Source organism: Anomaloglossus baeobatrachus, chromosome 3 (assembly GCF_048569485.1).
Source record: "Anomaloglossus baeobatrachus isolate aAnoBae1 chromosome 3, aAnoBae1.hap1, whole genome shotgun sequence".
Taxonomy (NCBI): Eukaryota; Metazoa; Chordata; class Amphibia; order Anura; family Aromobatidae; genus Anomaloglossus; species Anomaloglossus baeobatrachus.
This window is the reverse complement of record NC_134355.1, coordinates 112,625,880-112,640,069: the sequence shown is the minus strand read 5'-3', so window position 1 is coordinate 112,640,069 and position 14,190 is coordinate 112,625,880.

Genomic DNA, 14,190 nt, shown 5'->3' with positions numbered 1-14,190 from the left:
GGCATTAAGTGGGCTGCTGCTGCTGCGTCTGCTGTCCACAGGTGTGCCCCCTACGCACACGGACAGTGTAGCCAATGGCCTGTGTTGTTAACAGGGAGTTCCTGGGCTGAGTGTGTGGACACTGTGACGCTAACAGGGTTCCCAGTCTCCAGATCCGAGTGTCGTCTAACTCGGTTCAGGCTGCTATTTTTTTCAGAGCCACCCAGCTCTGTATCCTCCGCCTAACCTTCGGGTTGCCAGCATCTCCTATTACATCTAGGAATACGATGGTCCCTGACTGGCGATTGGAATATATACCACCTTATCCAAATCTGCCAGTCCTTCCATAACAGATGGTGTTTCTTCAGCAGATGTTACTGTTGCTTAACCACCAAACCCACGGACACAAACTCTTTTCCCCTTTCTAACACACCTGTTCCCCTTTCCATTAGCATCTGGCCTTTTTCCACTCATTTTGTATATGACCAAATTTGCAACTTTGCAGGGACACCCTACTCAACGCCGTCTCAGCCAAGCAGCCAGCCCTCGGTCCCTCAGATGTGGACAAGTAAAAGACCATTTCCTCCTACTCATGAAAAAGCGTTGAGATTCACTGGTGTTTAGTGGAAAAGCCGATCTAAGATTGCGTACCAGCTTCTGCTGATACTCATGCATACGTGCGTCCCTTTCTATGGCAGGACTTATTTTGCCAAATTTTGTCTTGTACCAGGGATCTAACAGTGTGGCAACCCAGTAGTCAACATAACTTCAAATTCGGACAATCAGATGGTCATGTTGTAGGTAGTGCAGCAAGAAGGCGCTCATGTGTCTTGTGCATACAGGAGAACCAAGTCCTTGCTGTGTTGGTGGCAGAGAGGTGAGAATCATGCTTCCCTCCTCTGCCCTCTCCCCCCAACCTCGCACAACAGAAATGTGATCAAGCTCTCTCTCATCTGCTGAGTCTACCATGCCCATCATCAGTTCATCCTCCATTTCTTCCTGGGCTCCTGCACCTTCCTCAACAGTTTGGCTGATACTATGCGCCCTTGTTAATCCCTCTCCCCCACCGTCCCATGTATGCCGCCTTGGTGCTGCTGAACGTGTGGACCTTGTAGATCTTGTTATCCCTTCCGCATATGACTCCTCCTGTACTTCCTCCCCTTCCTCTTGTCCCACCACCTGACTCTGAATAATGTTTAGAGTGTGCTCCAACATGTAGATGACCGGAATTGTCATAATGATAATGGCATCGTTAGCGCTTAACATCTTCGTCGCCATTTGTAAACTGTGAAGAAGGGTGTATAGATACTTGATCTGAGACCACTCCAGCAGCGTGATCTGCCCCACCTCTTGATCTCATTAGCCCAGGCTAATGTATTCCATAGTCATAACGTATTGCAGCAGGGCTTTCCGGTGCCACAGACGCTGCAACATGTGCAGATTCAAATTCCTGCATGTTAGCACATCGCATTGCAGGCGGTGGACAGGCAGACCGAAAGACTTCTGGAGCGATGCAAGTTGTTCAGCTACGGGGTGTGAACGGTGGAAGTGAGCACATAGCGAGCGTACCCTCTGCAGAAGGCCCTGTAGGCCGGGATAGTGGTTTAAAAATTGCTGGACAACCAGGTTCAACACGTGAGCCATACAAGGCACGTGTGTCACATTGCCCTGGCAAAGGGCCGCACCCAGGTTTGCATCATTGTCGCACATGGCTGTTACGTCACCACCGCAGTCCGTTCAAGAAACTTGTACTCCGATCGCCAGGAGACACTGTGTTCCTTTCGTAGATAGTGCTGTTGATGGGAGAGGAATCGACGCCAGTGGCGCCGGTGGCTACAGGTTCCGCACAGCCACTGGGCTGGGTTACCTTGAGATCTGCAGTACCACTGGCTGACTGTAGGTGGTGGTTGTCTCACAGCTGAAGTACCATCATTCAGCTACAACCAATGGGAAGACACCACACCCTTTTTTAGGCCCCTCCTGTCTGCTGACCACTGTCAGACATAGTTCTGAACTTCTGGTTCCTGTTCCGCCCAGTTCTGTTTTATGATTTTGTGTGTTAACTACCGCTTGTTTCCTGACTACGTCTCCTACCTGCTGTTTATGTACCTTGTTGCCCGATCCGCATTTGACCTCTGCTTGTTTTCTGATTAAGTCCTGGCCGTTCGATTCTGTTCATGTTCCTCAATTCATGGTTTGACCCTGCCTGACTACTACTCTCTCGCACTGCAGCCTTCCACAGGTATTGATCACCTTGGGCCCTGTGTAATTCCAAATCCCTGTATAGGGTAAAGGGTGTCAGGGTTCTAGGGGTGCAGCTTGTTGAGTGGCTTCCCTCTAGCCTATCCTTTACAGCCCGTCTGAGTGTGTGGATCCAGGCACGCGTTACACTGTGCCCTCTGCAGAAGGCCATCTAGGCCGGGATAGTGGTTTAAAAATTGCTGGACAACCAGGTTGAACACGTGAGCCATACAAGGCAAGTGTGTCACATTGTCACGGCGAAGGGCCGCACCCAGGTTTGCATCATTGTCGCATACGGCATTCCCTGGCTGCTGGTTGAGTGGAGACAACCATTGATGAAACTCAGTCTCCAGAGCTAACCGTCCACAACTCCTCTGCGGTGTGACTCACATTTCCCATACATTTCAAAGTAAAGATTTGACCGCCTGATGGCATTGAGCTCTGCTGAATGCATAGTAAGGAGGTGTGCGGGATTCCTTGTGCACAGTTACAACGCAGATGGCATTACCAGAAAGGTTTTGAGTGGAGAAGGAATGGCGACTGGGCATCTGTTCTTGGGGCACTGCGATGGGCATAAGGTCTCGAAAATCCTCTGTGTCAAAAGGGTGGAAAGGCAGCATGTCTGTAGCCAACAGCTTGCAGATGCTGAAAGTCAACCTCTTAGGCATGTCATGCCCTTCTAAAATCATGTAAAACACAGCAAGGGGACTCCAAACACAGTCTCCCTCTTTTCCAAAAATTGGGCCACACACACACCACTTCACTGGCATCAGTTGTCCCCCAGTTGCAAACTTAAAAAGTTGATTAGCATGAAGCACTATCAAAAATCCACCAGCCTTTCGTCTCCCGCGGATGACACAGGGGTAGAAAAGTCCTTGCGGATCTATGACTTATTCATCTTGATGAACGTTAGTCTGTCCACATTTTCACTGGACAGACGCGTGCGCTTATCTGTCAGCACACACCCAGCAGCACTGAAGACACGTTCTGAGAGAACACTGGCTGCGGGACACGACAAGATCCCCAAGGCGTAAGTGGCGAGCTCAGGCAATATATCCAGATTGGAAGCCCAAATTGAGCAAGGCTCACGTTGCACAGTAATGGCATCGATGTACACTTGCAGATACTCCGATATCTGTGTCTCCTCCTCTTTTTACTCATCCAGCTCTTTTGTTTTCACATGAGTATATGTCCTTGTCACTTTTCCATGTGTTTGGCGTAGTGTTGGGGCTCTATTGCATTGATCAATTCAGTAGCTAAATTTCTCTTGATTCATATGTTCATGGCAGTAATGCAGATTCCATTTTTCACATTTTCAAGTCAGTATTCACACAGCAGTTTCTGCTATTTCATGTATTCCCCTTACATAGTCACTGGTGTGCATACCTTATCTCCCCATAGTGATGTTTTTTTAGGTTTTTGCACCCAGTTCAGACTTAGAATGGTGTTCCAAACGTTATTCCTTATTTGTACTTTTAAATGAAACCATAATTTTTACCATATAGTGTACTGGAAAACAGCAAAAAAATTCCAAGTGTGGAAAAACTGTAACAAAAAGTGTGATTGCACAATAGTTTTTGGGATATTTTATTCACCCCATGATCACAATTTGGTGAAACTGATGTGTTGTTGTGATGTCTGAGGTCGGTGCGAATTTGTAGGCAGCAAACATGCATAGGTTTACTTGTATCTAAGGGGTTAAAAAAATTCACAAGTTTGTCCAAAAAAAGTGGCTCACGTTTTGTGCCATTTTCTGAAACACGTAGTGGTCTCATTTTTCAGAATCTATGGCTCAGTGATTGCTTATTTTTTGCGTCTCGAGCTGTCGTTTCTAATGGTACCATTTTTGCACAGATGCTATGTTTTGATCGCCTGTTATTGCATTTTGCGCAAAACTTGCGGCGACAAAAAAACAATTTTGGCGTTCGGAATTTTTTTGCCGCTACGCCTTTTACCAAATATACCAAATATGTGTATATTTCTTATTTTTGTAATACTCTAATTTTCAATGGGTCGAAAGGGGGGTGATTTGAACTTTTAGTTGTTTGTTTTTTGGGGTTTTTTTGAAACTTTTTTTTACTTTTTTTTTTATTTTACTAGTCCCCCTAGGGGAGTATATGGATCAACAATCTGATTGCTCTTCCATATCTGTAGATCTCGGCTACACAGCTGAGAACTGCAGATATGCTGCTTTACTCTCAGTGCTGGCACTATGCCGACACTGAGAGAAAGTGACTCATGTTAGCTACAGGCGTCATCACATGACCCTGTGCTACCATGGCAACCACCAGAAGGAACGTGATCACGCACGTGACTTCCGGTGGGGGCGGCGGTAAGTAAAAGTAATGGCCATACGCATTTACATCTCGCTGCCAGATTTTGGCAGCAAGATGTAAGGGGTTAAAAGTTGCGGATGGAAAGCGATTCCACTCATAAATTGCAGGCACACATGTCAGCTGTTGAAATCAGCTGATATGTGCGCAGTTCACCACGGCCTGCCTTCGGAAGGGGGCGGGGATTGCCTTCACAAGGTCCATAACGGATATATCTGTCAAAGGTCGGGAAGGGGTTAAAGCACAGAAAGCATCATTGAATCAAATATGGCCTTTATGGAAGAGTGACAAGGAGAAAGCCATTTCTCAAAGCTATCCATAAAAAGTGTTGTTTAAAGTTTGCCGCAAGCCACCTGGGAGACACACCAAACATGTGGAAGAAGATGCTCTGGCCAGATGAAACCAAAATCGAACTATTTGGACATAAGATCAAATGATATGTTTGGCGTAAAAGCAACACAGCTGATTACCCTGAACACACCATCCCCACTGTCAAACATGGTGGTGGCAGCATCATGGTTTGGGCCAGCTTTTCTTCAGCAGGGACAGGGAAGATGTTTAAAATTGATGGGAAGATGGATGGAGCCAAATACAGGAATATTCTTGAAGAAAACCTGTTGGAGTCTGCAAAAGACCTGAGACTGGGACGGAGATTTGTCTTCCAACAAGACAATGATCCCAAGCATAAAGCAAAATCTAAAATGGAATTGTCGTGGGTGGGGAGGGTGCTGCGCTCACCCACTGCTTGGGTCCGGCTGCTGCTGCTCGCTCGGTCGGTGGCTCGAGCGGTGGGCCGGATCCCGGGGACTCGAGCGGCGCTCCTCGCCCGTGAGTGAAAGGGGTGGTTTGGTTTAGGGATATTGTCCGTGACGTCACCCACAGTTTGTGGTGAGGTTGGGACACCACCGCTGCTTGGTACTTGGATCCCGGGAGCGTTGACAGGGAGCAGCTGAGATGTTTTCTCCCCTCCGTGGGTAGGGGTGGTTTGGTGGTCCCGGGGCCCGGTGGTGGAGGTCGGAAGGTGGGTTGCGGGGCCTGGCCGGGTGCAGGGTCGCGGAGCAGCACAGTGCCAGATGGCACGGTGGTACTCACTCAGCCAGTAACGCACACTGAGTCTCTGGTAAAACAAACGGCTGGATGGACTAGTCTCACAGACAGCTGCGACGGTCACTCCCGGTAGGTTGGCGGTAACTGTCTCTCCCTGCACCTTTGTTGTGTTTTCGGCCCCGATGGCTTCCCACCGGTAACCCGCTCCCCAGCGGGAGGTTGGCTAAGGGAGCACCTGTTTGCCCGCAGGCTCTGGCCCTGGGAGCTCTAGCTCTGGCGGTAGCTTTCTCTCCCTCAAGGTTTGGACGGTTGCCTTCAGTCGGGTCTTTTACTGCTGGGAAACCCTGGAGGTTCCCGTCGCTGACGTATTTGACCGGTTTTACGGCGACTCCTAGCCTGGTCGGGGTCCGTAGGCCCTGCCGAATGGTGCTGGCTCCTCTTCGCTCCCCGATCCGGTACCGGCGGGCCACTGCCCGTCCCCGGTCCTTACGGTTGTGCGTCAATCGGCCTCTCCTGCAGACGGTCACCACCGTCTGCCAATCTTGCTGTTTCTGTGCCCGGGCCATGTACCCGAACACGGCCAGTTAGTTCCTCAACTACCACTTCCCTGACTCAACTCCAAAACTCAACTGCCTTCCTTTTCCCGCCTCCGGGACTGTGAACTCCTCGGTGGGTGGAGCCAACCACCTGGCTCCGCCCAACCTGGTGTGGACATCAGTCCCTGGAGGGAGGCAACAAGGATTTGTGTCTGACTTAGGTGTTCCTAACCGGGGTGTGGGGTGTGTTGTTGCAGTACCTGTGACGTCCTGGCTTGTCCAGGGTGCCACAGAATGGTTCACAAATAAACCTATCCAGAAGCCAAGTCAAAGTCCAGACCTGAATCCAATCGAGAATTTGTGGAAAGAGCTGAAAACTGCTGTTCACAAACGCTCTCCATCCAACCTCACACAGCTCCAGCTATTTACAAAGGAAGAATGGGCAAGAATGTCAGTCTCTCAATGTGCAAAACTGATAGACACATACCCCAAGTGACTTGCAGCTGTAATCACAGCAAAAGGTGGCGCTACAAAGTATTAACTTAAAGGGGCTGAATAATATTGCACGCCCCACTTTTCAGTTATTTATTTTTTCCAGTAAGCAATACATTTTATTAAACTTCACAATTGTGTCCCATTTGTTGTTGATTCTTCACCATAATATTAAAATTTTTATCTTTATGTTTGAAGCCTGAAATGTGGGAAAAGGTTGAAAAATTCAAGAGAGCCGAATACGTTTTCAAGGCACTATACACTGCATCTATGTGTAGCAACATGAGAAAGTCAAAAGAAATCAGTCAAGATCTCAGAAAGAGAATTGTGGACTTGCTCAAGTCTGGTTCATCCTTGGGTGCAATTTCCAGATACTTGAAGGTGCCTCTTTTATCTGTATAAACAATTATACGCATGTATAAACAAGATGGGAATGTTCAGCCATCATACTGTTCAGGAAGGAGGCAGGTTCTGTGTACCAGAGATGAACATGCCTTGGTCAGACATGTGCATATCAATCCAAATACAAAAGCAAAAGACCTTGTGAAGATGCTGGCAGAAGCTGGTAAGATTGTGTCATTATCCACAAAGACACAAGTACTGTACCTACTTGGGCTGAAAGCCCTCTCTGTCAGGAAGAAGCCATGTGCATCATTACAGATAATGATGGACATGTACCTGAAGAAGGCATTCGCAAAAATGTGTTGTATAGCTCTAATATTTTTTTTTTTTTTATGCCAATGATACCAAGTCTAATTTACCTTTGCATCAAATCCATTGTGAAACAGAGCAGAGTGTTACGAACCGGCGCCGCCATAGCCGCAAGCAGCCTGCTGCGGTTCCTGTTGCGCCCAGGCGCCGGCTGCTGTTCTTGGCCGTGCCTCGGGTCGTCCAGTTGGCTGTTCCTTCCACCATGTCTAAGTGTGGAGAGGCGGCTAGTGCGCATGCGTGCGCCGATTTACCCCAGCCAGAGTTTAAGCCCGGTGTTTTGCCTAGTGAGCATGCTCAGCCTGATTGTGTTATGTCTGAGACTAAGTCCTCAGTTCAGGCTACTGAGCGTGCTCCCACAATTAACCCTAACAGCCTCTTTGCACAGGTACTTGGACTTCGTGCTGTGTCTAAGTTCTGGGATGTGCCTACTGAGCATGCTCAAACTGATAGTCTGCTTTCTGAGCCTGTTGCTTAGGCTACTGGGCATGCTCAGGCACTTAGTGCACCAGAGGCTAGGTCCGGTAAGGACCTCACTGAGCATGTCCGTGAGGTGGCAGGCCCTGATAGGGCAGAGGGTGTCAGGTGTCCTGATGACGTGGCAACTCCGGACTGGCTCGCAGAGGCCCGCTCCTATGATCTGGCACCTCAGTATTGGTCGTCAGACGATGACTGGTGAAGTGTTTGGGGCGTGGCTGCCATGAGGTCATCAATGACGTGGCGGTTCCGGATAGGTCGCATGTGACGTCACTGATGACATGGCACTCTGCTATTGGACCTTGGTGGTTCCACCCTGGGTTTGGGGTGGACCCAGGTTATAAAAGGGGCTGGAGACAACATGGAGGGGTGCAGTCTTCACATTTGCTCAGTCAGAGCACACCTCCATGTTAGAGCCTCATTGCGGCATAAGCCTATGTTGGGAAGCGGTATGTAGGGTTAGGCGAACGGTGCCTGTCACGCCAAGATTCGTGGCTCGGCACATCAGGGTCAGGCGCCGTGCTTCCCTCCTGCCATTCCAGTCTTGCTATAGCAGCCCAGTGGCGTTAACTGGGTTGTGGCTGCTGTGCTTCCTGTCAGATTGTGCCCCCTACGCACACGGACAACGCACCTGCTGCGCCACCTGTCCGATTGTGTCCCCTACGCACACGGACAACGCACCTGCTGCGCCACCTGTCCGATTGTGTCCCCTACGCACACGGACAATGCACCTGCTGCGCCACCTGTCCGGTTGTGCCCCCTACGCGCACGGACAGTGTACCCCAGGACCCCTGTGGAGTTAACAGGGTGTTCCTTATCCTCCTCGGCTTCCCGGTCAACGCTACTGGTGTACCCATCTGGCCTGACGTGTCCTACACACACGTGGCCAGTCGAGAGGTGGCCAGAAACGCTAATCGGAGGACCGCTCGGCCTGACATGTCCTACACACGTGGCCGACAGGGCGCTTTCATGGCGGTCTTCCGGTCAACGCTACCTGGTTACCACCCGGCCTGACGTGTTTCCTGCACACGTGGTTGGTGTAGCGCTAGGTGCACCAAAACGCTAATCGGGTTGTCGTCCGGTCTGACGTGTCCCAACACACGTGACCGGTTCCCAGAGTTCCTGGGTTATCTCAGAGCCATCCAGCTCTATAGTCTCCGCCTAACCCTCAGGTGCCAGCAGCTCCTTTGTCATCTGGAGCACGGTGGGCCCCGACTGGCGATTAGGATATATACCCCCTGGTCCTAATCTGCCGGTCCCCCTGTAACAGTAAGACTGCGCCAGGGTCTGGCTGGCATGGCGGAGATGGAGCAGCTACGTCAGTTCATGCTGCAGCTTGATGCCAGAGTGAGGTCTCTGGAGAAGTCTGCTCTTGCTGCTGATATGGATGATGTGGTGGCTCAAGCGGCTGCAATGGTGTCAGTCACCAAGCCTGCTCCAACCCTCCCTCACCTCTCGCTGCCCAACAAGTTTACGGGGAACAGCAAGGCATGTAGGGGATTCGTGAACCAGTGCTCAGTCCATCTAGAGCTGTTGGCTGCACGGTTTCCTACAGAGAGGTCAAAGGTGGGGTTTATCCTCTCCTTGCTCTCTGATAGAGCACTGGAGTGGGCTACACCATTGTGGGAGAGGAATGACCCCATAGTACAGGACTCTAAGGAGTTTTTGGAGTCCTTGCGACAAGTGTTCCTGGGGCCTCAGATCACTCACGACTCGGCCCTACAGCTACTGACTTTGGAGCAGGGGCGTACCTCCTCAAGTCAATATGCTGTGAGTTTCAGGACACTTGCTGCAGAACTGGGGTGGTCAGAGAGGACTCTCATTCCACTGTTCTGGAGGGGATTAGCCTCACACGTGAAGGACGCATTAGCGTCGCGTGAGGTACCAACTACCCTTGAGGGCCTCATGACTCTGGCTACCCGCATTGACCTGCGGAACTCCGAACGTCAGCTGGAGCGCAGGTCAGAGGGTCGTTCAGCCACTGTAGTGGTCTCTCCTACTGCACCTCCCTTAGAGGACATCTCTGGCCCTATGGACATCGCTAGGGTTGGTATTGCTAGGTCTTCGAGTCGCAAGGGCATTTCCTGTTTCGCTTGTGGGCAGTATGGTCATTATGCCAACCGTTGCCCAAAGCGTCAGGGTAAGCGACCGCGATTGGTGACCATAGCTGAAGGTAGACTGGACTCTGCGTCATCCATTAGGGTGACGTTTCCCGCGTCCATTTCCTTTAAGGGGTCAACATGGTCCACAAGGGCAAGTGTGGACACAGGTGCTGGGGATAGTTTAATCTCCTCCTCTTTTGCCCGGTGGCATGCCATCCCACTGGTGCAAATGCCAAGGCCAGTGAGAGTCCGTGTATTGGATGGGTCCTTGTTGCCCAAGGTAATTCACCAGCGGACAGTGCCCATTACCCTTGCCATGTCATCTGGGCATAGGGAGACCATTTCATTTCTGGTTCTCCCTAAGGGTGCAGATGATATTCTGCTGGGTATTCCTTGGTTGAAGCAACATTCCCCACATATCGACTGGTCGTCTGGGGTGATTACGCGGTGGAGCGAGTCTTGTAGCTCCCACTGCATGTCTCCATCTTCCGCCCGTCGCTCAGTGGTATCTGTGGCGACTATAGACCATTCGAGTGGGAGGGCCGCTAGAGGGGGGGTACTGTTACGAACCGGCGCCGCCATAGCCGCAAGCAGCCTGCTGCGGTTCCTGTTGCGCCCAGGCGCCGGCTGCCGTTCTTGGCCGTGCCTCGGGTCGTCCAGTTGGCTGTTCCTTCCACCACGTCTAAGTGTGGAGAGGCGGCTAGTGCGCATGCGTGCGCCGATTTACCCCAGCCAGAGTTTAAGCCCGGTGTTTTGCCTAGTGAGTATGCTCAGCCTGATTGTGTTATGTCTGAGACTAAGTCCTCAGTTCAGGCTACTGAGCGTGCTCCCACAATTAACCCTAACAGCCTCTTTGCACAGGTACTTGGACTTCGTGCTGTGTCTAAGTTCTGGGATGTGCCTACTGAGCATGCTCAAACTGATAGTCTGCTTTCTGAGCCTGTTGCTCAGGCTACTGGGCATGCTCAGGCACTTAGTGCACCAGAGGCTAGGTCCGGTAAGGACCGCACTGAGCATGTCCGTGAGGTGGCAGGCCCTGATAGGGCAGAGGGTGTCAGGTGTCCTGATGATGTGGCAACTCCGGACTGACTCGCAGAGGCCCGCTCCTATGATCTGGCACCTCAGTATTGGTCGTCAGACGATGACTGGTGAAGTGTTTGGGGCGTGGCTGCCATGAGGTCATCAATGACGTGGCGGTTCCGGATAGGTCGCACGTGATGTCACTGATGACATGGCACTCTGCTATTGGACCTTGGTGGTTCCACACTGGGTTTGGGGCGGACCCAGGTTATAAAAGGGGCTGGAGACAACATGGAGGGGCGCAGTCTTCACATTTGCTCAGTCAGAGCACACCTCCATGTTAGAGCCTCATTGCGGCATAAGCCTATGTTGGGAAGCGGTAGGTAGGGTTAGGCGAACGGTGCCTGTCACGCCAAGATTCGTGGCTCGGCACATCAGGGTCAGGCGCCGTGCTTCCCTCCTGCCATTCCAGTCTTGCTATAGCAGCCCAGTGGCGTTAACTGGGTTGTGGCTGCTGTGCTTCTTGTCAGATTGTGCCCCCTACGCACACGGACAACGCACCTGCTGCGCCACCTGTCCGATTGTGCCCCCAACGCACACGGACAACGCACCTGCTGCGCCACCTGTCCGATTGTGTCCCCTACGCACACGGACAACGCACCTGCTGCGCCACCTGTCCGGTTGTGCCCCCTACGCGCACGGACAGTGTACCCCAGGACCCCTGTGGAGTTAACAGGGTGTTCCTTATCCTCCTCGGCTTCCCGGTCAACGCTACTGGTGTACCCATCTGGCCTGACGTGTCCTACACACACGTGGCCAGTCGAGAGGTGGCCAGAAACGCTAATCGGAGGACCGCTCGGCCTGATGTGTCCTACACACGTGGCCGACAGGGCGCTTTCGTGGCGGTCTTCCGGTCAACGCTACCTGGTTACCACCCGGCCTGACGTGTTTCCTGCACACGTGGTTGGTGTAGCGCTAGGTGCACCAAAACGCTAATCGGGTTGTCATCCGGTCTGACGTGTCCCAACACACGTGACCGGTTCCCAGAGTTCCTGGGTTATCTCAGAGCCATCCAGCTCTATAGTCTCCGCCTAACCCTCAGGTGCCAGCAGCTCCTTTGTCATCTGGAGCACGGTGGGCCCCGACTGGCGATTAGGATATATACCCCCTGGTCCTAATCTGCCGGCCCCCCCGTAACACAGAGCTCCACTGCAAGTGGCGCACACCATGTCTTTTTCTTCAGTTGTTTTCTAGCCGGAGTCCACTGCAAGTTCCTATTCAACACGTTGGAGTAGTTGCCTTTGCTAGGAGTGTCCCTGAACCAATATATGCCTGCTTTTGCCATTTCCAGCTGAGTGCATTGAATTAGGAGCACTCTGTCTTTAATTTAACCACTACATCCAGAAAGAGCTGTTTTATGTTTTACTACAGGTTTATCTCCAGACACCTCTCTTAGTTGGAAGAATATGAAATCAAGTACATTCATCCATTCAAAAGCCAAGGTGTGGACGATCAGGCAAAATATGAGAGTCATCAAGTTGACTCGTCACAAAGTCTATCAGTTCTGGTGCGACAAACATGGCAGTGGATGTGGCTCCTATTATAGTGACCAGAAAAGCCACTACTAATGTGTGTTCTGTATTATCTATGTGATTACATTTGTGACCTATTCCACACCTTGGGAGGAGGTAAATTATTTAGCGTTGCGCTGCCCCCTACTGCCTTGCTTTGGTATTGCAATTGATTTGAAAGCAAGGAAGTGGCTGTTGGGGTGGAGCTTGAGGAGGCAGTTAAAACAAAAACTGGTTAGATGCGGTTGAGTTGCTGTGATGCAGCAGAAAAAAAAGACCTCCATTGAGATATGCGGGGAGTGTAATTATCACACTATTCGGAGCGCCCCGTTTCTGCAACAACAGAGTACTGAAAAACGCAGTTAATCCAATTGATAGTGACATCTATCCTCCCAAGGCCGGGATAGGAAAAACGCTTGAACTAGTCCACTGTGTAAGAGATCTCTTTATTTATTGCTATGAAATGACTTTCTATTAGAAATGGAAAAACAACTTTGATTGACTAAAGGTTGGCTACAAGATTTAAGTAAAGTTCCTCATTTACGTTTTCACAGAATCCTTGGTGTCTGTCTTCCTTCAGCGGCCTTATACCTGGCAGATATCACCACAACTCAGTCTCCTATCTCTGTTATTTTTCTCTTTATAATTTGCCACCTAACCTAGGGATTTGCTGGAGCCATCGGCGACACCGTGACCTTCTGAACATCCTCTGAGGTACTAGGCCCGGCTTCTCACAAGGCGGTGCGGCAAATTACAAGTGGCGTCACAAACAGGATTTGAAATACGTCAGCTCCCAGCAGTTTTTCAGCCATCCCATGTTGGTCACTACACTATGCTCTGTAATAGTGAGATCACAGACATCCATGTAAGCACCACACAATGCACATTACACAAGTTTAGAATGGTGGCCCAAAAAAAGGTGAAGAAGCCTCGACTACACTGTCATCATAAGATGCCTCGGCTCGAGTTTGCAAAGAAGTGTGAAAAGAGAACATGGAAAGATTGGAAACGGGTGAAAAGAAAGTCAACAGACTAGGCTCTGATAGATGCAAATGGGTCGGGAAGAAGCAAGGGAAAAAGGGGTTAACGGATTGAGAAATTGAAGGAACTGTCTAGTTCCTTGGAGGAAGCCTATGGGGTTGTTTCACAGCTAAAGGCATTAGATACTTGGCTACGATTGATTTTGGCCTCAATGTTGAGCTAAATTTGAGTATCCTACAAGACTAGTTATTTTGTACACTCGAGTACTATGGGTTTGAAAAGGATGACATAGTATTCCAGCAGGAGAATGACCCGAAGCACACGACAAGATTGGTAAAGAAATGGTTCAATGACAATGAAGTAGAAGTGCTGAATTGGCTCCCACAGTTACCAGACCTCGACTTAATCATATGTTTCTGGGTAGAGTTCAAGAAAAAGCTGTATACATACGCAGGTGACTCATCAGTATGCACCAACATTGGCAACGTGTAGAAAGGACCTGGTATCATTTTTCGATCAACACATACTTGAATTTGATCGATAGCCTGCCCAAAAGGATTCCAGCAGTTTTGAAAGCCAAAAGGTGGATTAAAAAATAACAAAATAATGAAAATTAATATTTAGATATTTAATAACAAAACAGTCACAATGCTGAGACATAACCAGAATCTGCATAATTAATCATGTGCTAAATATTTGCAAA